This window comes from Theropithecus gelada, chromosome X, assembly GCF_003255815.1.
Source record: "Theropithecus gelada isolate Dixy chromosome X, Tgel_1.0, whole genome shotgun sequence".
NCBI lineage: Eukaryota > Metazoa > Chordata > Mammalia > Primates > Cercopithecidae > Theropithecus > Theropithecus gelada.
This window is the reverse complement of record NC_037689.1, coordinates 71686055-71712687: the sequence shown is the minus strand read 5'-3', so window position 1 is coordinate 71712687 and position 26633 is coordinate 71686055. Positions and strand designations below refer to the sequence as shown.

Sequence of the window (26633 nt, the reverse complement as noted above, 5' to 3'; positions counted from 1 at the left end):
TTTAAGGCTTTAGATAGGGCACCAGCAAATAATTGAGCATTATAAATAGCCTCTCCAACACCAGCACAAGCTCTAATATATTTATCTAAATTGGCCCCACTGGCCTTTAATGGTCTTAATAATTTTTGACAGTCAGCATTAGCATTTTCAAAAGACAATGTTTGTTACAAAATTTTTGAAGCAGGGCCAACATCCACAGTTTTCAAGACAGCATCCTGAAGACAGGCTACAAAATCCGGATATGGTTTATTTGTGCCCTGTAAAATCTTCACAAAGGAGAGGGAAGATTTTTTTGCTATCCTACCTTATTTTAGGCCCTTAAAAACAAAGTCTTGATTTGAGTAAGGGCGACATCATCTAGGCCAGCCTGAGCATTAAGAGTAGCATATTGGCCCGTGCCTGTGAGTTGCTCCTCAGTGGGTCTTGGGGGATCATGGGTAGCATTTTTCCTAGCCTGCACATGTGCCTCGTCCATCCACCAGCTGCTTAATTGTAACTACTGAGAACGATCAAGAACAACTTTCCCCAAAGTCTCCCAGTCTATAGGAATCATCAAATTTTCTGATGAAAAAGCATCAAGAAGACCAAGGACAAAAGGAGATTGAGGTCCATAGTTAAAAATGGCAGCTTTCATTTCTTTCAAAAATTTAAATTGTAAGGCATTAAATTGGACATTATTGCCACCATTTGGAAACTGAGCATTGGGAGCAAAAGGAGCATGAATAATTGGAAACAGATCCAGCTCCTCAAATTCTCTTATCTTTTCCTTTTCTCCCTTCCCCAATGGCAGGAAAGGCACTGAGAAAACTTTGCCAGACAAAGGTAAGGAAGCTGGGGGGGTGGGGGGTGGAGGCACTGGAAAATCCCCTTCTAATGGGGCAGAAGGAAGAGAAACAGGGAAAGTTCACAAAGGTGAATTAAAAGAATGTATCTGTAATATCAGTTGAAGCATTCCCATAATATGCTGCATGTCAGAATTCCCCTTAGAAGAAGGAAGAGTTGGCTCTTCCTCTTCTCCCCCTTTTGTTACCACCCCATCCTCTGTTACCCTGGCATAAATGGGCTCCATTTCAGATTTATTTTTTCCCAAATCCTCAGATGCCCTTCCTCCTGTGGCTACATCACCACACTCTGAATCAGTCTCAAGTAACTCTAATGCCTGAGTGATAGAGCTACACAAGGTCCACAAATTTAAAGGCATAGTATCCCCTAACTGGTGAGCTCTACGCAAAGCTTTTACTACCTGTAACCATTCTCTCCGATTCAGCTGCACTTTAGTCTGATACTGAAACCAGTAACAATGTTGTTCAACATGGGCAAACAATCGCTTCAAAGTCTTTTCTTTCACTTTTACTCCTATAGACAGCAACAGTCCTTGAAGCAGCCATAAATATTCTGAGGCCCGAGAGGTGGAATTCCCCATAATTTTTCCGTGGGTCCCCCTTTTTTAACTTACATACCCAGGGTGCTCCCCCTCCGGTTCCTTGCTGTCTTGGAGTCACGGACCCTGCTCGCTGTGCCAGTTGTTGGGGTCCGTGTGTTTCCTAAACAAAGGAATGAACACACAAGACAACATAGGACAAGACATACATGGCGGCCACCGTGAATGGCACACTCTGCTTTATTTTATCCAGCCGTTTGTGGAATGTTGCCAAGTCACGGGACATGTGTTGCTTCTCTGACCTTTCCTTGACTGGCAAGATCAGTAAACATTGACCAGTTCCCAGAGACCGCTGTTTACAGCTGGCTCCTTTATCCTTCTTGTTTGCAGAGAAGGAATGTCCTGCTTTGTTTGCAAGAGCAGGGCTTATCGGGAACATCTCGTTTGCAAGCACACAGTCCTCTACAAATGAAATTTAATCCTCGTCTTCCTCCTCTTCTTCATCCTGGTTAATTTGAAGGTAACGGAATTCATAACTCTCTTTGCTGTTAGCAACTGCGTGCAACCAATCACGTAGTTTATTCTTCAAATACTTTTTAGTAAGATATTTCAAATACCTTTTTGAAAAAGGCACCTCTGATGCTATGGCAATCTTGCTCTTGCTCCTTTCGATGGTCACCACCCCTTACCAAGGTTCTCAGCTTTGCCGATAACTTTGATCCTTTCTTGCAAAAACTGCTCAAAATTGGCAGCATGCATGATTCCACCTTTTACAGGGTAGGTGCAATCAAGAGTGAATTTCAGAACCTGCTTCTTTTGTTTGCCCCCCTTCACCACAAGCTTTTTCACAGGTGCCATGGCAGTAGCAGAGACAGAAAGCCGGATATCACTTTAACATAATTTTCTTTCCCTTGGATATATATCCAGTAGTGGGATTGCTGGATCATATGGTGGTTTAATTTTTAGTTTTTGGGGGAACCTCCATACTGTTTTCCATAGTGTCTGTACTTATTTACATATACACAATTTACATATACATTTACATACACACCAATAGTATGTAAGAATTCCCTTTATTCTTCATCTTCTCCAGAATTTATCTTAATTTCTAATTTTAGGTATGTGGTACGTCTCCTATTTCTCAGTCAATCTAGCTAAAGTTGTGTCAATTTTGTTTATCCTTGCAAAGAATCAATTTTCTATTTATTTACTTATTTATTTTGAGACAGAGTCTCACTCTGTCGCCCAGGCTGGAGTGCTGTGGCGTGATCTCGGCTCACTGCAAGCTGCACCTCCCGGGTTCAGGCCATTATCCTGCCTCAGCATTCCAAGTAGCTGGGACTACAGGCGCCCACCACCACGCCCGGTTTTTTTTTTTTTTTTTTTTTTTTTGTATTTTTAGTAGAGACGGGGTTTCACCGTGTTAACCAGGATGGTCTCCATCTTCTGACCTCGTGATCCACCCAACTCCACCTCCCAAAATTCTAGGATTACAGGCGTGAGCCACCGCTCCCGGCCCAATTTTTTTTTTTTTTTTTTTTTTTGAGACGGAGTCTCGCTCTGTCGCCCAAGCTGGAGTGCAGTGGCGCGATCCTGGCTCACTGCAAGTTCCGCCTCCTGGGTTCACGCCATTCTCCTGCCTCAGCCTCCCAAGTAGCTGGAACTACAGGCGCCCGCCATGGCTCCCGGCTCATTTTTTGTATTTTTAGTAGAGACGGGGTTTCACCATGGTCTTGATCTCCTGACCTTGTGATCCGCCCGCCTCGGCCTCCCAAAGTGCTGGGATTACAGGCGTGAGCCACCGCGCCCGGCCCCAATTTTTATTTTAATTGATTTCCTCTGTTGTTTATCTGTTCTTATATTTATCTCATTCTCACCCCTATTGATTTTTTCCATCAACTAAATTTGAGTTCAGTTTGTTTTGTTTTCCAGTCCTTTATGTTGTAAAGTTATTTACTTGAGATACTTTTATTTTTATAATGTCAGCTTTTAAGCTATAAATTTTCCTCTTAGACCTTCTTTTACTCATTGTGTAAGTGTTGGGATGTTGTTTTAAATTTTCATAAGTCTCAGTGTTTTTCTAATTAATTTGTTTTGGATTTTTTTTATTTAACCTATTTGTTTTGTAAAATAGTGTTGTTTCATTTCCACATACTTACATTTTTTTTAGTATTCCTTATGTTATTTAATGTTAGTTTCATTCCATTTTTATTAAAAATATATATTTTACGTTGGTTTTGTTTGTTTGTTTCTGAGACAGAGTCTTCCTCTTCACCAAGGCTGAGTGCAGAGGCGTGATCAGGGTTCACTGTAGCCACATCCTCCTGTTCTCAAGTGGTTCTCTCACCTCAGCCTCCTGAGTAACTGGGATTATAAGCATGCATCTTCATGCCCAACTAATCTATTTTCTTTTTGAAGAGATGAGATCTCACTATGTTGCCCTGAGTATTTTTAAACTCCTGGACTCAAATAATCCTCCTGTCTCAGCCTCTCAAAAGTCTGGGATTATAGGCGCAAGCCTCCTTACTCAGCTGTATGTTTTCAATCTTTATTTGTACCCATTTTATGGCCTAATATATAGTCTACCCTGGTAAATGTTTCATGTACAATTGAGAATGCTATGTATTGTGCAGTTTTTTGGGTAGAATGTACTCGGTATTTCTTTCAGTTGCAAGTGGTTAATAGTTTTGTTCAAGTTCACGGTATTCTCACTGATTATATTGATTAATTTTGTGTGTTAACTTTGCTGGGTAACTGCTAAGCTACATGGTCAAATATTATTCTGAATGTTTCTATGAAGGTGAACTTGTTTTGGATTAGATTAACATTTAAATTTGAGGATTTTGAGTAAAGCTGATTACCCTCTATAATATGGGTGAACCTCATATAATCAAGGGAAACTGTCAGTAAAAATAGAATAATTTATCCAGAGGAAAAAAAAAATCTTCCAGTAGACTGCCTTTAGTTTCAGATTGCAATCATTTCTCAGGATGATCAGCTAGCTACCTGGTGCCAGGTTGATTTCATTGAACTGCTTTCATCATGGAAGACAGTATTTTGTTGTTGCTAAAATATACACTTACTGTGGATATAAATTTGCTTTTCTTTTATGCAATGTTTTCTCCCAAAACTATCATCCATGGCCTTACATCATGACTTATCCACTATTATGGAAGTCCACACACAATTGCTTATGTTCAAGGAACTGACTTCACAACAAAGGAGGCACAGCATACTGTGGTCATAGAATTCAGTGGTCTTGCCATATTTTCTCCACCAGAATTATGGAGCTGGCCAATAGAACTATGAAATGGTCTTTTGAAGACTCCATGACACTGCAATCTAAGTAGTAAATACCATGTAGCACTGGGGCACATTTCTTCAGAAAGTTGTGTATGACCTAAAACAGCATCCAATATATTGTAATGCTCCTCCCATACCCATGATTCATAGGTCCAGGAATCAACAAGTTGAAATGGGAATGGCAAAACTATTACCACTAGTGACTCACTTGTAACATTTTTTTTTTCTATAGTCTTAAGCTCTGCTGCTCTACAGGTCTTAATTACAAAGGGATGAATACTTTTACTAGAAGACACAAGAATTCCATTGAACTGGAAATTAAGATTTCTCCTCAGCCACTTTGAGCTCCTCATTACTCTGAATTGTGAAGAAGAGACTATTAATAGCCCAGACACTTCTAGAATGAAGCTTTGTGTCAGTCCCAAAGTAAAAAGCTACAACCAGCTGAAGCATTTTCTAAGAGCAAAGGAAATACAGTGTGTGTAGTTAGTTATGAATACCAAATATGACTGCATGACAAGTTATAGAAAGGGTGATTGGAGTTGTCTTATTTTGTTTTACTATGAATATGTATATAAATAAATTTTTGTTTTCTACGTTAAGTTTTTATCATGTAACATAATATATATTTACTTTATATCATAGTATTTATGTATTGTTTGTGTTACATCATATTATTTCAGTTATGGGATATCAAGAAGAAGAGTCAACATTTTCCTAAGATTTTGCATTCTCTTCTGAGAAAGGAGTTAGTACATTTTCAGTTATATGCAGGATAGTTGTATTATATTTGGCAGGAGTATGGCCTTCTAATTGTCTTTATTAAGAGTTTAGGTATGGTGTACAGAGATGTGTATAGGTGACAGTTGGACAAGGGGTAGACTTGTAATGTTTACTTTTTTGTGACACCGTTGTTGGGTCACAGTGCCCAGGTATTTGATCAAACATTATTCTGGATGTTTCTTTGAATGTGTTTTATGGATGAGATTAACATTTAAATCAGTAGACTTGAGTAAAACAGATTACACTCTATTGTGGCTGAGAATCATCAATTAATGGAAGGATTTAATTAAATAAAAGAGAGATCTCACAAGGAAGAAGGAATTCCGCCAGTAAACTGCCTTTATACATGGACTACAACTTTTTCCTGGGTCAGCAGTCTGCCAGACTACTCTTAATATATTAAACTTGTACCTCTGCAATCATATGACTGATTTCAGAAAGAAATTCCTTTGTACTTGCCTACCAATCTATCTATTCCTTTAATTACTATCTAGAGAAATTTTATACACACGCACACACACAATTGGCCCTCTATATCTGTGGCTTCTGCATCTATTAATCCAACCAACTGTGAATCACAAATATTCAAGACAAAAATAATCGATAACAAAACAATAAGAAAAATAATATGGCCAGGCACGGTGGCTCGCCCCTGTAATCCCAACACTTTGGGAGGCCGAGGTGAGCAGATCACAAGGTCGGAGTTGGAGCCTGACCAACACAGTGAAACCCCATCTCTACTAAAAATACAAAAAATTAACTGGGCGTGGTGGTGGGTGCCTGTAATCCCAGCTACTCAGGAGGCTGAGGCAGGAGAATGGCTTGAACCCAGGAGGCAGAGGTTGTAGTGAGCCGAGATCACACTATTGCACTCCAGCCTGGGCAACAGAGTGAGACTGTCTCAAAAAAAAAAAAAAAAAAAAAAAGAAAGAAAGAAAAAGAAAAAGAAAAAGAAGAATATAAACAAAATACAATATAACAACTATTTACATAGCATTTACAGTGTATTAGGTATTATAAGTAATCTAGAGATTATTTAAAGTATATAGGAGGATGTACATAGGTTATAGACAAATACTATGTCATGTTATATAAGGGACTTGAACATCAGTGAAGTTTGGTATCTATGGGAGTGTATTAGTCCATTTTCATGCTGCTGATAAAGACATAACCGAGATGGGGCAATTTACAAAGGAAATAAGTTTAATGGAAAACTCACAGTTCTACGTGGCTGTGGAGGCCTCACAATCATGGTGGAAGGCAAGCGGGAACAAATCACATCTTATATGGATGTCAGCAGGCAAAGAGAGACTTATGCAGAGAAATTCCCATTTGTAAAACCATGAGATCTTGTGAGACCCATTCACTATCATGAGAACAGCATGGGAAAGACCTGCCACCATGGTTCAGTTATCTCCCACTGGGTCCTTCCCACAAAACATGCTAATTATGGGAGCTAAAAGATGAGATTTGAGTGGGAACAAAGAGCCAATCCATACAAGGGGTTCCTAGAACAAATCTCCTACAGTTACCTAGGAATGACTGTGTAGAAAGAAAAAGATAACTCTGTAGATCAATCTCCACAGAGATATCTATAATATATGTCTCTCTGTATAGATACATAGATAAAGGTATTTATATATGTATGTGTATAAGTTCGTTTTCATGCTGCTGATAAAAGACATACCCGAGACTGGGCAATTTACAAAAGAAAGAGGTTTAATTGGATTCACAGTTCCAAGTGGCTGGGGAGGCCTCACAATCATGGCAGAAGGCAAGGAGGAGCAAGTCACATCTTATGTGGATGGTGGCAGGCAAAGAGAGACCTTGTGCAGAGAAAATCCCATTTTTAAACCATCAGATCTTGTGAGACTCATTCACTATCATGAGAACAACACAGGTAAGACCATTCCCCATAATTCAATCACCTCCTACCGGGTTCCTCCCGTGACATATGGAAATTGTAGGAGTTACAATTCAAGATGAGATTTGGGCGGTGACACAACCAAACCATATCATCCTGCTCCTGGCCCCTCCCAAATCTTATGTCCTCACATTTCAAAATCAATCTTTTCTTCCCAACAGTCCCACAAAGTCTTAACTCATTTCAGCATTAACTCAAAAGTCCACAGTCTAACATCTCATCTGAGACAAAGCATGTCCCTTATCCTTATAAGCCTGTAAAATCAAAAGTAAGTTAGTTACTTCCTAGGTACAATGGGGCTACAGACATTGGGTAAATACAGCTGTTTCAAATATGAGTAATTGGCCAAAACAAAGGAGCAACAGACCTCATGCAAGTCCAAAATCCAGTGGGGCAGTCAAATCTTAAGGCCCAGAAATTATCTTCTTTGACTCCATGTTGCACATCCAGGTTCTGCTGATGCAAGAGGTGGGTTCCCATGGTCTTGGGCAGCATTGCCCCTGTGGTTTTGCAGGGTACAGCCTGCCTCCCTGAAGCTTTCATGGGCCAGTGCTGTCTGTGGCTTTTCTAGGCACATGATGCAAGTTGTCAGTGGATCTACCATTGTGGAATCTGGAGGATAGTAGCCTTTTCTCACAGCTCCACTAGGCAGTGCCCCAGTAGGGACTCTGTGTGGGGACTCCAATCCACATTTCCTTTCTGCACTGCCCTAGCAGAGGCTCTCCATGAGAACTTGCCTTTGAAGCAAACTTCTGCCTGGACATCCAGATTTTTTCATACATCTTCTGAAATCTAGGCAGAGGTCTCCAAAACCCAATTCTTGACTTCTGTGCACTGTCAGGCTTAAAGGCACTTGGAAACTGCCAAGTCTTGAGGCTTCCATCCTCTGAAGCCATGGTCTGAGCTCTATGTTGGCCCCTTTCTGCCACGACTAGAGGGGCTGTGATGCAAGGCACCAAGTCCCTAGGCTGCACACAACACAGGGGCCCACCACTTTTTCCTCCTAGGCCTCCAGGCTTGTGATGGGATGGGCTGCCATGAAGACCTCTGACATGCCCTGGAGACATTTTTCCCATTGTCTTGAAGACTAAAATTCAGTTCCTTGTTACTTATGCAAATTTCTGCAGCTGGCTTCAATTCCTGCTCAGAAAATGGGGTTTTCTTTTCAATCACATTGTCCAGCTGCAAATTTTCCAAACATTTATGCTCTGCTTCCCTTATAAAACTGAATGCCTTTAGCAGCACCCAAGTTGCATCTTGAATGCTTTGCTGCTTAGAAATTTCTTCTGCCAGATACCCTAAATCATATCCCTTAAATTAAAAGCTCCACAATTCGCTAGGACAGGGGCAAGTGCCACCAGTCTCTTTGCTAAAACATAATGAGTCACCTTTGCTCCAGTTCCCAACAAGTTCCTCATTTCCATCTGAGACCACCTCAGCCTGGACTTTACTGTCCATATTTCTATCAGCAATTTGGGCAAAGCCATTCAACAAGTCTCCAGGAAGTTCCAAATTTTCCCACATTTTTCTGTCTTCTGAACCCTCTGAACTGTTGCAACCTCTGCCTGTTACCCAGTTCCACATTTTCAACAACTCCCCACTCTGCTGGAACTGATTCACTGTATTAGTCTGTTTTCATGCTGCTGGTAAAGAGATAACCAAAACTGGGCAATTTGGGGGGGAAAAAAAAAGAAAGCTTTATTGGACTCACAGTTCCACATGGTTAGGGAGGCCTCACAATCTGGCACAAGGCAAGGAGGAGCAAGTTATATCTTATTTGGATAGTGGCAGGGAAACAGACTGCATGTGCAGAGGAACTCCCATTTTTAAAACCATCAGACATCATGAGACTCATTCACTACCCCAAGAACAGTGCAGGAAAGACCCGCCCCCATAATTCAATCACCTCCCACCAAGGTCCTTTCATGACATTTGGGAAATGTGCGAGTTACAATTCAAGACGAGATTTGGGTGGGGACACACCCAAACCATATCATTATGTGTTTATGTATGTGTACAAACACATATATCTACAAACTCTTAATTCTGTTTATCTAGAGAATACTATAGTGTACTATTCAGTACTAGTACACTGTTCTTTTTTTGTGGTTGTATATCCATTATTCAGAGTGGAGTATTAAAGTTGCCAACTGCTATTTTAGAACCCCTTTTCCGTTTTCAATTCTGTCAATATTTGCTTCATATTTCAGAACTCTATTGTTTGATGCAAATATGTTCATAATCATTATGTATTTTGATAAGTTGTCCTTTTATCAATGTATAATGTTCCTCTTTGTCTCTTGTAGTAATTTTTTACTTAAAGACTCTTTTGTCACTTATTGGTGTAGCCACTCCAACTCTCTTTTGTTCAGTATTTACATAAAATACATTTTTACTCTTTTCACTATCAATCTATGTGTGTCCTACGAAAGTTCAGCATTTGTATATTGCATATATTTGAATCATGTATTTTAATCTATTCTTCCACTTTATGTCATTTGATTGGGAAGTTTAATTTGTATGGTTTTTTTTCTATTATTTTAGATAGGGGGTCTTTCTATGTTTCTCATGCTGGTCTTGAATTCCTCTCCTTTAACCATCCTCCTACCTTGGCCTCCCAAAGCACTGAAATTAAAGTCATGAGCCTCCATGATTGGACATTCCTTTGCATTGGAGTAATTGCTAATAAGGGAAAAAATAGTTTTTTTTCATTTTGTTAATCGTTTTTAATATATTTTATAGATTTTTTCCATTGTTTCCTCCATTACTTCCTTTTATGTTTAATCGATTCTTTGAAGTTATACATTTTTATTTTATTTCTTGTGTATTCAATATTTTATTTGGGGTTGTCATGAAGATTACATGTAGCATCCCAAAATTATAATAATCTAATTTGAATTTATACCAATTGACCTTCAGTCACACACTAATAGAACTTATACCTATATTGTTTTGCCCACCTTCCATGTTCTGTTATTTGTGTTATAAGTTACATCTTTATTTATTATGTGCCTAATAGCATAAATTTAGAATTATATTTTATGCATTTGTCTTTTCAAAACCATGGAAAATTTAAAGCAGAGTCTTAAACCAAAATTACAATAATAATAGTTTTTATATTTGTCTATGTATTTACATTTACAGAAATTCTTTATCTTTTTATATGCCTTGGAGTTACTATGTGCAGTTCTTACATTTCAGTCTGAAGGCATTTCTTTATATTTATATTTCTATGAGCATATAATAGTTGTATGAAGGAATTGCCTAAGCATTTTCATAAAGATGATCTACTGAAAATGATTTTCTTCAGCTTTTGTATATCTGTAAATGTCTTATTTCCTCCCTCATTTTTTGCAGGAGAGTCTTGGCACATGTATAATTCCAAGTTGACAGGGTTTTTAAAAAAATATTTTCTTTCTGTGCATTAAACAGATCACCCCACTACTTTCTGGCCTCCAAGGTTTCTCCTGAGAAATCACTATTAAGATCATTAAATGGAGGAAAGAACAGTCTCTTCAACAAATGGTGACAGGAAAAAATGAATATGTACGTGTAGGAGAATGAACGTGAACTTTTATCTCATACTTTATTGAAAAATTCAATAAAAATAAATCAAATAACAAAACTTAAGGGATAAACCATAAAAATGTTTCAAATAAAACATAGAGTTAAATCTTCATTACCTTGGCATTGCAACAGATTCTTAGCTATAACACCAAAAGCACAAGCTACAAAAAATAAAACAGATATATTGGACTCCATCAGAATTGAAAACTTTGTTCATCAAAGGACATTATTAAGAAAGTGAAAAGACAACTTAAATTATGAGTCAAAAGGTCTGCAAATGATATATTTGATAAAGTTTTAGTGTCTAGAATATAAAAATAAGATAACCCATTTACATTATGAGAAAATGGCTTAGATAAACATTTCTCTAAAGAAGGCATACAAATGATCAACATATACATAAAAAGATGCTTAACATAATTAGTCATTAAGGATACACAGATCAAAATTACAGTGTGATGTCACTACTCACAAAATAGGATAACTATTTTTTTAATAATGTGAATCAAGTGGAACTCTCATACATTACTGGTGAAAATGGACGATGGTGCAGCTACTGTGGAAAACAGTTTAATGGTTTCTCCAAAAGAAACCCAAAATTATGACATGATGCAGCCATTACACTTCTAGTTGTATACTCAAAAGTATTGAGGAGCGACTCACACAGATATTTGTATGCCAATATTTGTCGTAGCATTATTTATGATAGCCAAATCTTGAAACAAACTAAGTGTCCTTCAAGAGAAGAATGGATAAACAAAATTACACACACAGACACACACACACACACACACACACAATCATTCAGCCATAAAATTTAATCAGTTCTTACACATACTATGATGTGAATGAACTTTAAACCATTATGCTAAGTGAAATAAGCCAGACATAAAAAAAAAAAAAACTATTGTATGATTTCACTTATATGAAATACATAAAACAGGCAAATTTATAAAGGGAAAATTTGATTAGCTGTTACCAGGGATGAGAAGAAGGGAGATATGAAAAATTATTTTTAATGGGTACATAGTTTCTTCTTGGGGGTAATGAAAATGGTTTGCAAATAAATAGTGGTGATGATTGTACAACATTGCCAATGTGATTAATACCACTGAATCTTACACAAAAAATTGTATGATTTATGTTTTATGTATTTGATAACAATTAAAAAATATTTTCAACTGTGAACCTTTATTGTTTCATCTTTCTTTTTTTGCTTTTTACTTAATTTCTTTTATCTCACTCTATCTCAACCTATCTTTGCACATATATTCTTTACTGATTTTCGAATTTTTTTGACTAGGTCAGAAAAATTTTTTGGATAGAGAAAGTAAGTTGTTTGGCATTTTACAGTACAAATATACCTTTAGCAATAATAATTGCTTATATAATACATAAAATAGTAGAAACTCTACTAAATGTTCTATATATATTATTTCATTTAATCTTCCACAACTATTAGGAGGCAGGTACTATTATTATGACCAATATAGAAATGAGAATTATAGCACAGAGAAGTTAATTTAATTTTACAAGGTCACACAGCTAATCACTGGCAGGGATGATATTCAAACAGATACATTGAAGTTTCAGAGTTTCTACTTTTTTTTCTTTTATTGATACATAATATCTTACATATATATATATACACACACACACACATATATATATAGTACCTGTGTGTATTTGTTGCATGCATAGAATGTAAAATCATGTCAGACTATATGGGAAAGCTGTCATGTTGACTATTTAGCATTTCCATGTGTTAGTATCACACAAAGATCGCTCTTGTAGCAACTCTGAAATATAGAAAACATTGTTGCTAAGTTAGATACCTTATTCTTTTATCAAATATTACAACTTATTTCTTCTATCTACCTGTACGTTTGTACTTACTAACCAACTTCTCATCATCCTTCCCTCCCACCCATATGCCTTTCCCACCCTATGATATCTATCATTCTACTCTCTACAAGCATTAGATCGACTTTTTCCCTTCTCACATATAAGTGAAAACCTGAGATATTTGCCTTTCTGTGCCTGACATATGATGACTTTCAGTTTTATCTGTGTTACTACAATGGCATAATTTCATTCTTCTTTATGGAAAAAATAATTTTCCATTGTGTACATAAACCACATTTTCTTTATCCATTTGTCCACTGATGAACACTAGATTGATTTTATATTTTTGCTATTGTGAATAATACCCTGATAGACATGCAAGTCCAGGTATTACTTTGATACACTGATTTTTTTTCTTCCAAGTAAATAGCCATTAGTGGTATTGCTGGACCATATGGTAGTTCCAGTTTATGTTTTTTTGAGAAATCTCCATATTGTTTTGTATAATGGTTGTACTAATTTACATTCCCCACCAACAGTGTGTATGAGTTCCTTTTTCTCCCCAACCTGGTCAACATTTTACTTTGTATTTATTAAAAGCTGTTATACTGATGCAAAATAATACATCATTGTGATTTTGACTTGCATTTCCCTGATTATTATTGATGTTGAGCATTTTATTTCATATATCTTGTGTCTATTTGGATGTCCTCTTTAGAGAAATATCTATTGAGGTCCTTTTCCAAGTTTTAAATAGTATTACTTGTGTGTGTGTGTGTGTGTGTGTTTCTGCTGAGTTGTTTGAATTCCTTTCTATTCTTGGCATTAATCTGCTGTCAGTTCAGTATTTTGCAAATATTTCTCCCCATGTAAGAGGTCATTTCTTCATTCTGCTGATTGATTATTTCATTGTGACAAACTTTTGTTCAATTTCAGTGGGCTGTAAATACGTGGGCTAATTTCTGTGTTCGCTATTCTGTTTCATGGGTCTATGTGTCTCTTTTCATATCGATACCATGCTCTTTTGATTACTATAGTGTTGTAATATGTTTTGAAGTCAGGTAGTGTGATGCCTCTAGCTTTGTTCATTTTTTTCTCAGGATTGCTTTAGCTATTCAGGCTCTTTTGTATTTCATATAAATTTTAGAATTTTTTTATTTCTGTGAAAATTGATAATAATATTTTGATAAAGGTTGCATCAAATCTGTAAGTTGCCTTGGCTGTATGGTCATTTGAAAAATAGTATTTTTTTAAATCCATGACTATGGTGTTTCTGCTATTTGTTTTGTGTCTCCTTCAAATTGTTGCTGCTATTATTATTATTATTAGTAGTAGTAGTAGTAGTATTTTGTGACAGAGTCTCACTCTGTTGCCCAGATTGAAGTTCAGTGGTGTGATCTCACCTCACTGCAACTTCTGCCTTCCGGGTTCAAGTGATTCTCCTGCCTCAGTTTCCCAAGTAGCTGGGATTACAGGTGCCCACCACCACACCTGGCTAATTTTTGTATTTTTAGTGGAGACAGGGTTTCTCCATTTTGGCCAGGCTTGTCTTGAACTCTTGACCTCAGGTGATGTGCCGGCTTCAGCCTCCCAAAATGCTGGGATTACAGGCATGAGCCACCGTGCCTGGCTTTCTTCAATTTCTTTTGCCAGTGTTTTGTAGCTTTTCTTACAGAGATCTTTTACTTTTTTTGGTTAAACATATTCCTTGGTATTTTGTTTGTATCTATTGTAAATGGAATTTCCTTCTTTCTTTATTTTTTGGCTATTTCATTATTAGTCTGTAGAAACACCATTGATTTTTGTATGTTGATTTTGTATACCACAATTTTACTGAATTTGTCTATCAGTTCTAAGAGTTTTTGGTGGAGTCTTTTGGTTTTTCTAAATATGTGATCATGTTGTTTGCAAACAGGGACAATTTGACTTCCCCTTTTTCATTATGGATGACTTTATTGATTTCTCTTGCCTAATTACTCTGGCTAGGACTTCCAATACTATAAAGAATAAGAGTAGTGAGAGTGGGCATTCTTGTCCTGTGACAGTTCTCAAAGGAAAGGCCTTTTCTTATTCTATATGATGCCCACAGTGGGTTTGACATATATGGCCTTATTATTTTGAGGTATGTTCCTTCTATGCCTAGTTTTGAAGAGTATTTATCATGAAAGAGTGTTGGACTTTAACAAATGCTTTTATTTGCATCTATTGAGATGATCATATGATTTTGACCTTCATTCTGTTGATGTGATATATCACATAAATTGATTTGTGTATGTTGAACCATTCTTGTATCAGTACTATAAATCTTACTTGATCATGGTATATTATCTTTTTGATATGCTCTTGAATTCAATTTGATAGTATTTTGTTGAGCATTTTTGTGTCTATGTTTATCAAGAATATTGTCCTCATAGTTTTCTTTTATATTGTGCACTATGTGGTTTTGGCATCAGGATAATGCTGGTATCATAAAATGAGTTACAGAAAATGCAACCTGTGTAATTTTAAAAAATAGTTTAAGAAAGATGGGTATTTGTATTTTTTATATATTTGGCAGAATTTTGATCAGTGATTCCATCTGATCTTTGAATTTTCTTTGTTGGATGACATTGTATTAATGATATAATTCCACTATTTATTATTGGTCTCTGTTAGTCCATTCTCACACTACTATAAAGAATTACCCAAGAATTGGTAATTTATTGAAAATAAGAGATTTAATTGACTCACAGTTCTGCAGGCTTATCATGAAGCATGACTGAGAGGCCTCAAGAAACTTACTATCACAGCAGAAGATGAAGGAGAAGCACGCAACTTTTTCACAGGGAAGCAGCAGAGTAAGAGAGTGAGGGGGGGAAGTGCCACACGCTTTTAAACCATATTTTATGAGAACTCACGCAGTATTATGAAAACAGCAAGGGAGAAACCCACCCCCATGATAAAATCACCACCCACCAGGATAAAATCTCCAAAATTTGGAATTAAAATTCCACAAGAGATATGGGTAGGGACACAGAACCAACCGTATTATTCCACCCCGGCCCCTCCCAAATCCCATGTTCTTTTCACAGGTCAAAGCACAATCATGCCTTCCCAACAATCCTCCAAAGTCTTAACGCATTCCTGCATTAACTCAAAAGTATAAGTCCAAAGTCTTATCTGAGGCAAAGCAAGTCTCTTCCACCTATGAGCTTATAATTTCAAAAATAAGTTAGTTACTTCCAAGATACAATTGGGATACAGGCATTGGCTAAATATTCCCATTCCAAATTAGAGAAATTGGCCAAAACAAAGGGGATACTGGTCCCATGCAAGTCTGAAACACAGCAGGGAAGTTATTATATTGTAAAGCTTCAAAATGATCTCCTGTGACTCCATGTCTCACATCTAGGCCACACTGACTCAATGGATGGTCTCCCAAAACCTTGGGTGGCTCTGCTCCCATGGCTCTGAAGGGTACAGCTCCAATGGCTGCTTTCACAGTCTGGCATTGAGTGCCTGTGGCTTTTTCAGGCACAGAGTGCAAACTATCAGTGTATCTACCATTCTGGGGTCTGGAGGACCATGGCCCTCTTCTTGCAGCTCCATTAGGCAGTGTCCCAGTGAGGACTCTGTGTGGGGACTCCAACCCCACATTTCTCCTCTGCATTGCCATAATACAGATTCTCCATGAAGGTTCCGTCCCTGCAGCAGACTTCTGCTTAGACATCCAGGCATTTTCATACATACTCTGAAATATTGGCAAAGACTCCCAAACTTTTACCTTCTGTGCACATGCAGACACAATATGTGGAAGCTGCAAAGGCTTGGGCTTTCCCCATCTAAAGCAACTGCCTGAGCTATACCTTGTCTCCTTTAAGGCAATGCAAAAGCTTGAGCAGCTGGGACAGAGGACACCCTGTGCTGAGGCTGCACAGAGCAAGGGGACCCTAGGCCTGATCAAGGAAACCATGTATTCCTCCTAGGCCTCCAGACCTGTGATGGGAGGGGAAGTCTGCAAAGATCTCTGAAATTCCCTGAAGCCATTTTCATTATTATTTTGGCTATTACCATTTGGTTCCTTGTTAGTTATCCAAGTCTATGCAGCCAGCTTGAATTTCTCCCCAGAAAAAAACGGGTATATATTTTCTACTGCATGATCAGGCTGCAAATTTTTCAAACTTTCATGCTCTGCTACCCTTTTAAATATAAGCTCAAATTTCAGACCATCTTTTTCTTCATGCATATGAGCATACACTTTTAGAAACAGCCAAGTCACCCATGAATGCTTTGCTGCTTAGAAATTTCTTTCACCAGATGCCCTAAATCATCTCTCTCAAATTCAAAGATTCACAGATCATTCGACCAGGGGCAAAATGCTGCCAGTCTCTTTGGCAAAGCATAGCAAAAGTGACCTTTACTCCGGTCCCTAATAAATTTCTCATCTTTATCTGAGACCACCTGTCCATATCACTATGAGCATTTTGGTCAGAACCATTTGACGTCTCTATGAAGTTTCAAACATTCCCACAACTTCCTGTCTTCTTCTGATGCCTCGAAACTGTTCCATCCTCTGCTGACAACCCAGTTCTAAAGTCACTTCCATATTTTGGGGTATCTTTATAGCAGCACCGCACTGTCTGTGGTAACAAATTTCTGTATTAGTCCTTTTACACACTGCTATAAAAACCTACCCGAGACTGGGTAATTTATAAAGAAAAGAGCTTTAATTGACTCACAGTTCAGCAGGCTTAACAGGAAACATGACTCTGAGTTCTCAGGAAACTTACAATCATGGCAGAAGGTGAAGGGAAAGCAAGTACCTTCTTCATAGGATGGCAGGAAAGACAGAGAGAGAGAGGGAGAGCGAGAAAGAGAAAGAGAGAGAGAGAGAGAAAGTGTCACAAACTTTTAAACTGTCAGATCTTGTGAGAACTCACTCACTATCAAGAGAACAGCATGGGGGAAATCCATTCCTCACGATCCAACGTCCTCCCATGAGATTTCTCCCCCAAAATTTGGAGTTAAAATTCCACATGAGATATGGGTGGGGACACAGAACCAAACCATATCATGGTTTGTCCAAATTTTCTATTTCTTCCTGATTTAGTGTTGGTAGGTTATATCTTTCCAGGAATCAATCTTTTTTTTAGGTTTTTCAGTTTTTATCATATAGTTACTGATAACACTCTCCACTCTCCATTGACCTTCTGCATTCCTGTGGCAGTGTTGTTACAACTGTGTTTGCATTTATAAATTTATTTGGGTCTTCTCTTTTCTTTCCTTGGTTAGTCTAGCTCGTGGTTTATCAATTTTGTTTGTGTTTTTGAATAATTGACTTTTTATTTCATTGATCCTTTGTATATTTTTAGACTTACTATTTCTTTTCATGTACTAATTTTGCATTTGGTTTGTTCTTGATTTTCTAATTTATTGAGATACATTGTTAAATTGTTTATTTGAATTTTTATGTAGGTGTTTACTTCTATAATCTTTTCTCTTAGCACTGTTTTTGCTGTATCTCACAGGTTTCAATATGTTGTGTTTCTATTTTCATTTGTTTCAAGAATTTTTCTTTTATTTCCACATTATTTATTGATCCAATATTCATTCAATATTTGTACCGTTTCCAAAGTTTCTCTCCTATTGATTTCTAGTTTTATTTCATCGTGGTTTGGGAAAATACTTGATATGATTTTGTTTATTTTAGAATTTTTTTAGGCCTATTTTGGGTCCTAACATATAGTCTGTCCTAACATATAGGATATTCCATGTGCTGATGAGAATAACACATATTCTTCTGTCATAGGAGAAAATGTTCTGTAAATGTCCATGTGATCATAACTGCCCATGTGATCTAAGACATTTCAAATCTAATGTTTCTTTTTTATTGTTCCTCTAGATTATCTGTCTTTGCTGAGAATTGCTTATTGAAGTCTTGCTATTACTGTATTAAAGGCTCTCTCTCAATATCAAATAGCATTTGCTTTATGAATCTGAGCACTCAATTATTGAATGCATGTGTCTTTTGTATTGCTATATATAGCCATTCCTGTTAGCTTTGGTTTCCATTTTGGTGGAATATCCTTTTCCACCTTTTTACTCTTCGTCTATTATGTTTCTTTATTGGTAAAGTATATTACTTGTATGCAGCATGTAATTGGATCATTTCTTTGTCCATTCAGCCATATATATATATATTCTTTTGAGATGAAGTCTCACTCTGTTGCCCAGGCTGTAGTGCAGTGGTATGATCTCAGCTCACTGTAGCCTTCACCTCCTGGATTCAAGTGATTCTCCTCCCTCAGGCTCCTGAGTAGCTGGGATTACAGGCACCCACCACCACACCTAGCTGAACTTTGTATTTCTAGTAGAGACAGGCTTTCACAATGTTGGCCAGGCTGGTCTTGAACTCCCAACCTCAAGTGGTCCATCCACCTCAGCCTCTCAAAGTGCAGGAATTACAGGTGTGAGCCACTGCACCTGGCCAGTCTATAACTTTTAAGTGGAGAATTTAATTAATTTACATTCAAAGTTATTATTGATTCCTGATGATTTTTCCTTGTCATATTATTAATTCGGTTTTTTTTGGGAGGGGGCTGTTTTGTACATTCTTTGTTCCTTTCTTTGTCACTTATTGTTTGTTATTGTGGTTTGGCAGTTTTATATAGTGGTACCATTTGTGTCTGTTCTCTTTCTCATTTGTGTGTTTGTGTCACCAGTGAGTTCAGAATTCCATGTGTTATCATGACAATAATTGTTGTACTTTCCCTTCCAGGTCTAGAACTTCTTTGAGTATTTATTATAGGACTGGCTTAGTGTTGAATTGTTTCATCATTTGCTTGTCTGGGAAAACGTTTATTTCTCCTTCATTTAGGAAGGACAATATTGCTAGATGTAGTATCCTTGGATGAAAATTTTGTTCGATTTTTTCTTATCACTTTGAATATATCATCCCATTCTCCCCTGGCCTATATGGTTTTTGCTGAGAAATCCATTGTTAATCTGATGGAAGTTCTTTTGTAGGCGAAACATTTTTCTTGCCTTGTTAAGAATTATTTTGTGTTTTTAACTTTAGATAGTTTGACTATAGTGTGCTGTGGAGAAGACCATTTCGCATTGTGTCTGTTTGGGGATCACTATTCTTCCGGTATCTGGATTTCTAAATCTCTTGCTAGACTTCAAAACTTTTTGTCTATTATTTGTTAAATAGGTTTTCAAACACCTTTTTTTCTTTTCTCACTTTTTTGCATACCAATAAATTGTATAATTGGTCATGTTACGATGCCCCTTATATCACAGAGCCTTTAATCATTCTTTTTCATTGAAAAAGAATTATTTTGGTCTGACTGGGTTATTTCATAGGACCTGTCCTCGAGTTGTGAGTTTTTTCCTTCTTCTTTATCTAATTTATTGTTTAAGCTTTAGAATAAATTTTGTATTTTGTTCAGTGAATTCTTCAGTTTCCAAATTTTCATTTAAAAATGATATTTATCTCTTTGGTAAATTTCCCATTAGTATTCTAAATTGTCTTTCTGATTTGTTTGTATCATTTTATTCTCTTGTGTCTCACTGAATTTCTTTACTACCAACATTTTCCAGAATTTTTTAAATTTTTTTATTGGGATCTGTTGCTGGAGAATTGTTGTGTTCCTTTTAAGGTGTCATTTTGTTTGCCACATTTCTATGTTCTTTTATTGATTTCTGCATATTTTTTGTGGTAGTCACTTCTCCCAATTTTTTGAATTTGCTTTCACACCTGAGAAATGTTTCCTGAATATGTGTCAGTTGTTTTGGTTGGGTAGAGTTTTTTGGTTTTTTTTCTGGGTGTGTGCAGCAATGTAGTCTCTGTATGATTTATTTGCCTCTAAACAGCATCAGTGCTATCTGTATTTTCTTCAGTGGTTTAGGGTGTAGTTATTAATAGACGTGGTAGTAAAGTTTTGTTCAGGACATAGATCCTAGGTGGGCCAATCTTCAGGTTCCAGTGGTGGTGGCAGAGGACTAAACATCTCTGTTCTTGAGTCCAAGGATGAAATATACTGGCACTTTTTTTAGTGGGTTCAGGTGGGTAAATTCCTGGGCCTCCAGATGTCTTGCTTGTTTGCTGGTAGTGGCAGTTGTGTTCTTGGCAGGTGGGTGGGTTCTCAGGCTTCTGAGCAGTTGTGGCATGAACAATGGCAGTAGCAGAGGCAGGATGATATTCTTGGTCCCAAGCAGTACATACTTATGTTCATGATGGCTTTGATGGGCTGGGAAGACTGATCTCCAGGCTCCTAGGTGACTTGTGTGGGTTGGTGCTGTTGGTGTGTTGCTGGCAGGCTGAATGTGTCTGTCTTTACTTTCCCGGGGGGAGTACACATAAGCCAGAGGTAGTGAAATGGGCAGAGAAATCCCCAGGTCCTCAGTCATGCTCAGGGACTGAGGTGGTGGTGTCAGGCTTAGCAGGTCTCATCTCAGGTCACTAGTGGTGTGCAGGGGCATAGGCTGTAGTAGGTAGAACATGATGATCTGTAGTAGTGGGTGTGGATAACATGGTCTCAGGATTCTTGCTAAAAGACAGTGGTTCTACTGTTGGTGTTTGTGTGGTTGCTATCAGAAATCCCCTGCAGACAGCTCTCAGGCTCTGGGGAGTGCACACTTTTTCTCTGCAAGCAACAGTAGCCACAGAGGTGCTTGTGAGGATCCTGTATTCAGGACACATACTAGAATACAGGGGCCTTGCTTCAGGCATGGGTATGATTGGCACTCAGAGTCCCAAACAGGATGCTTTCAGGTTCTGTGTAGTACTTGCTTCGGTTTCCAGCTGCATGATGACTGCAAGGTTGTGCAGAGAAACAAAGGAAATCCTGCCTTCTGCGTTTGGGCCTGAAAACAGAGACCTTGCTGTCACGGAGGTTGTTACCATTCAAGCCCTGGACATGCAGCTGTCAGATGTGGAGCATGAGTGACAGCATTGCACAGGAGGGTAGGGACCCCATCTTCTACACATGAGTGGGAGTGCTATTGCCACTCATAGCTCCAGACAGGCAGCCTTTTGATTCACTCACTCCAGCTCTCAGTGGCAGCAACAGTGCTGGTGTGACTGTGGCAGTGTGCAGAGCAGGGAAGGAGCTTTTCTTTTTCCATATAAGCCCAAGAACAGAGGCTGTTATGCCAGTGGAGTTGCTGATCCCAGGCTCAGTCAGCTTTCAGGCTTGCCTGCCTATGCTCCCTATGTCAGTAACTGCCGCAGCCATATGCGGAATGAGGAAGGTATTCCACTCATCTATTGCAAGCCTGGACACAGAGTTTGTGGCATATCTGGAAGCAGAGTTGCTTCTGAAAAGCACATACTCTAGTTTCCTTTGTTCCAGTGGCCACCTCCTTGCTGCAATGCACTGCCCTTTCCATGGATATTAGTACTCTCTGTGTGGTAGAGTAGTCAATAGCCTGCAGCACTTTTGGGTCCAGCCAGGACTGTGCCGCTGTAGCCTTCCAGGTTCACACTGGGTGGTGTCAGTGGGAGTTCATGAAATGTGGAGATAAAGATATGTAATATTATACATATTATATATATACACCACATTATAACATTTTCTTTATCTTGGCTATTATGAGTAATGTTGCAATAAATATGGGCCGCTTTTCAGTATATTTATTTCATTTCCTTTGCATATACACCCAGAAGTGGGATTGCTGGACCACAAGGTAGTTGTATTTTTAATTTTTGATAGGCCTTCACAATGTTTTCAACTAATAGTGTTTCCAACTAACAGTTTACAAGGGTTCTAATTTTTCCATGTCCTCGCCAACACTTATCTTTTGTCTTTTTGATGACAGCCATTCTAAGGGGTGTTAAGTGATATCTCATTGTGGTTTTAATTTGTATTTCTTTCATGAATAATGTGTTTGAGCATTTTATAATATTCCTGTTGGCCGTTTTTATGTCTTTTTTGGGAAATGTCTATTTAGGTCTGTATTAGTCAGGGTTATCTGGAGGGGCAGAACCAATAGGATATATATGTGGGGTGTGTGTGTGTGTGTGTGTGTGTGTGTGTGAAAGAAGATTTATTACAGGTGAACTGACTCACATGACCATGAAGGTAAAGTCCCATAGCTGGCCAATTGCAAGCTGAAGAATCAGGAGAGCTAGTAGTGTGATTCCTGGAGAGGTCAGTAGTGTGGCTTTCAAAGAAGCTGCTAATGGGGCTCAGCCCAAGTCTGAAAGCTTCCAAACCAGGGAAGTGAAAAATATAGCCCTGAGTCTGAGGCTAAAGGCCTGAGTTGCCTATAGGAGGCAACTATTGCAAGTTCTAGAGTCCAAAAGCTGAAGAACCTGGACTCCGATATTCAAAAACAGGAGAACAAAAAGGCATCCTGCTCTAGAAGGTAGAGAAAGAGAAAGCAAAATTGAGGTGAGTATCCCTCTTTTTCCATGTTCCATCCACCTTATTGTGCTCAGGCTCCCAGCTGATTTGATGGTGGCCCACACTGAAGGTAGGTTTTTCTTTCAATCCACTGATTGTAGAGTCAATCTTCTTGTAAACACCCTCTCAGTCACAGCCAGAAACTATGCTTACCAGTCATCTGACAATTTCTTAAATGAGTCTAGTTGACACCTAATATTAGCTATCACAAGCTCTTTTGCCTATTTATATATCAGATTTTTTTTCACTTGAGTTGTTTGTGTTCCATATATTTTGGATGTATATTTATTCCTTATACAATACAGATTTTACTAATGTTTTCTCCCATTCCATAGGTTGTCTCTTGATTTTGTTTATTGTTTCCTTTGCTGTGCCAAAGCTTTTTAGTTTGATGCAGTCCCATTTGTCTATTTTTGATTTTATCAAAAATTTGGAGGTTATATCAAAAAATTTTTTGCAAGGCCATGTGTTTGTTTTCCCTCAGATCTACAATTTGTGTGTTTCTATTTTATACAGTAGTCTCCCCTTATACATGAAAGATATATTTCAAGACTCTCAGTGAATGCCTGAAACCGCAGCTAATACAAATACCTATAGATATTGTTTATTCTTATGCATTCATACCTATGATAAAGTTGAATTTATGAATTAGGCACAGTAAGAGATTAAAAACAAAAACCAATAATAAAATAGAACAATCATAACAATATGCCAGCATCATTAATCTTGTCATTCTGAGTCATTATTAATTAAAATAAGGGTTATTTGAACACAAGTACTGACACACTGACATACTGCAACTGTCAATCTAATAACTGAGAGGGCTACTATGTGACTAATGGGAAGGTAGCATAGATAGCAGGAATATGCTGCACAAAGGAAAATGATTCATGTCCCGGGTGGGATACAGCAACATGGCATGAGGTTTCATTATGCTAAGCAGAATGCAGCACAATTTAACACTTACAAATTTTTTTATTTCTGGAAACTTTCATTTAATATTTTTGGACCATGATTGAATTCAACTAACTGAAAATGTGGAAAGAAAAATCACAAATATGTAGGGACTACTGTCATTTCTATCTTTAATTTTTCATTTTGTTCACTATTATTTTTCTGATTTTTTTATTTGTCTTTCTGTTCTCTTGCTGCTCACTGAGCTTCTTCATGAAGGTTATTTTGAACTCTTTCTCAGGCAGTCAATAAATCCTCATTTCTTTAGGGTTGGTTGCTGTTGCTTTATTTTTTTCCTTTGGTAATGTCGTGTTTCCCTGATTCTTCGTCATTCCTTCGGTCATGGATTGGTATCTGCATATTGAAGAAGTATACACCTATCCCAGTCTTTGCAGACTGGTTTTGACAGGGAAAACCCTTCATCAATAAGCTAATCCAGACATTCTGGGCAGGCTGTCTGGTGGGGTCCACATGTAGTGCTTCTATTCAAGTACTTAAGCCAGTTGACTTGATGCCTGAGTCAGCAGGTGGGTAGAGCTGGCATCTGAGTCTGAAGGGGCTGGCCTGGGGCTTGGACTTTCTGTGTAGACCTGAATCCTGGGTTTACAGTGCAAGCCTAGCACTGGAGTCCATCCAATTGGACTTGCCAACTGGATCTGTACGGAGAAGACTGAAGCACATGTCTTTGGTGTCCATACTGGAGCCTGGGTCCATGGGGTAAGGCCTAATTCAGGGATGGTCCTAGTCCCTGAGTCCACAGGGATTGGCCTGAAGCCTAATTCCATGGGAGCTGACTGGGAACTGGAGCAGAATTGGAGCCTGAGTTTATGGGGCCCTCTGCGAATGTTAGCCTGGAATATAGGTCCTTGGATGTTGGCTTATACCCTGATGCTACAGGGGTCGTTCTGGTGCTGAGGTGGGCCTGATGAATGGCTTTGAGGGGTCTAACCTCGGCCTAAGGTATACTAGGATGAGCCTGGACCCTGGGTTGCAGAAGCACAGAATTTCATGGGCTGGTCTGGTGCTGGTTCCAGCCTGCAGACTATATCTGCAGGAATTGGCCTGTAAGCTGAGTCTATGAGCCTAGCCTGGTGACTGAGTCTGTGGTATCCAGTTGGGAGGTGAGGTCATTGGGTGCTGTTCTGGCATAAGAATGAGCCTAGAACCTGGGTCCATAAGTGTTGGTTTGGAGCCTGGGGATGCAGGGGCTGGCTTGATGTGAGTGGGCCTGTAGCCTAAGGCTTCAGGGGTCAGCTTGGAGCTTTATGCTGGTGTGGCACTGAATGGGCGTGAAGCCTGTAAGCCTGGAATCACCAAGGCCAGTATGTAGCCTGGTACTGTGGGGACAAGCTTGAAGCTGATGTCCACAGGTGCAAACCTAGCCCTGAGGTGGGCCACAAAGCACTTAGTTTCAATGTCTACATTGCTGATTAAAACATTTCATAAAATATAAGATAAAGCAACACATGTAAAGAAGATTCTAAAATCTAAATACAAATCACCACCACTTTAAAAGCATGGGAAAAGCACAGAAGGCCAAAGAGGCCAAGGCCTGATAGGAGATGTATGCATTCTTCTATCCATCCATCCATCCACTCATCCGTCCATCCATCCATCCATTCTTTCTTTACTGGACACCTATTGTGTACCTGGCTCTATTCTATCCACTCTGGGGCCTACAAAATCAAACAAACAAACAAACAAATCTGAGTCGTGTTTATTGTAAAGCTGATTCCCAGGGATTAAAGTGACTCCATGGTTTCTTAGGTGGTTTGATTCATAATTTTAAACCAGCATAGAATCAATTATTTAACTATATAATATGTTTATAGGAATATGAAGATTAACATAATAGAAAAATTCAGTCCTTGCCCTTCAGTAGCATGAGTGATGTTAATATCCCTTTGCTGAAATACATTATAAAGCAAATGTGGATCAAATACACTGGTATTTTATTTTCCAAATGAACAACAGAATTTTGTCAAAGGGATTTTTACATGTGCAAAAGACATGTAATGAGGAATTGCAAGATGGCTAGAGTTATAGAAACTAACCCACTATTCCTTCCATGTAATGGATACCACATTCTGAACTTCTTGAATATTCATAGTAATTGAATAATTGCTTATAAATAGCCTGAAATATTTCCCTTTCCAAGAAACACTTGTGTCTACATCCTTATGTAAAGAAAACAATCTTGTAATAAGTCCTGTGCATTGATGTTTTTTGACTCTCGTGTTATTTCACCTATGTCACCTCTGTTGGGACTAGTGTTATGACTGTTTTCTCTCTCATAATGACTGAGATATGGAGTTTAGGTTCAGTCTGTGACTTTGCAGAAATTAGAACTGGATGCTAACTGACTCATGTGATCAAACTTGTAACTTTATCCTCATTAGTACTATAACTGAGATAATCGACCCAGAAATGTGGTTATGCCACTTAATTACAAACAAATTAGGTACCTTTCTGAATCTCAAGGGTAATT

General features: G+C 38.2%; 1 pseudogene; it reads right to left on the bottom strand.

Annotated features, from left to right (window-relative positions):
- Positions 1–1856: 1856 nt before the first annotated feature.
- LOC112616508 lies at positions 1857–2239 on the bottom strand (annotated as a pseudogene).
- Between the last annotated feature and the right edge of the window lie 24394 nt (positions 2240–26633).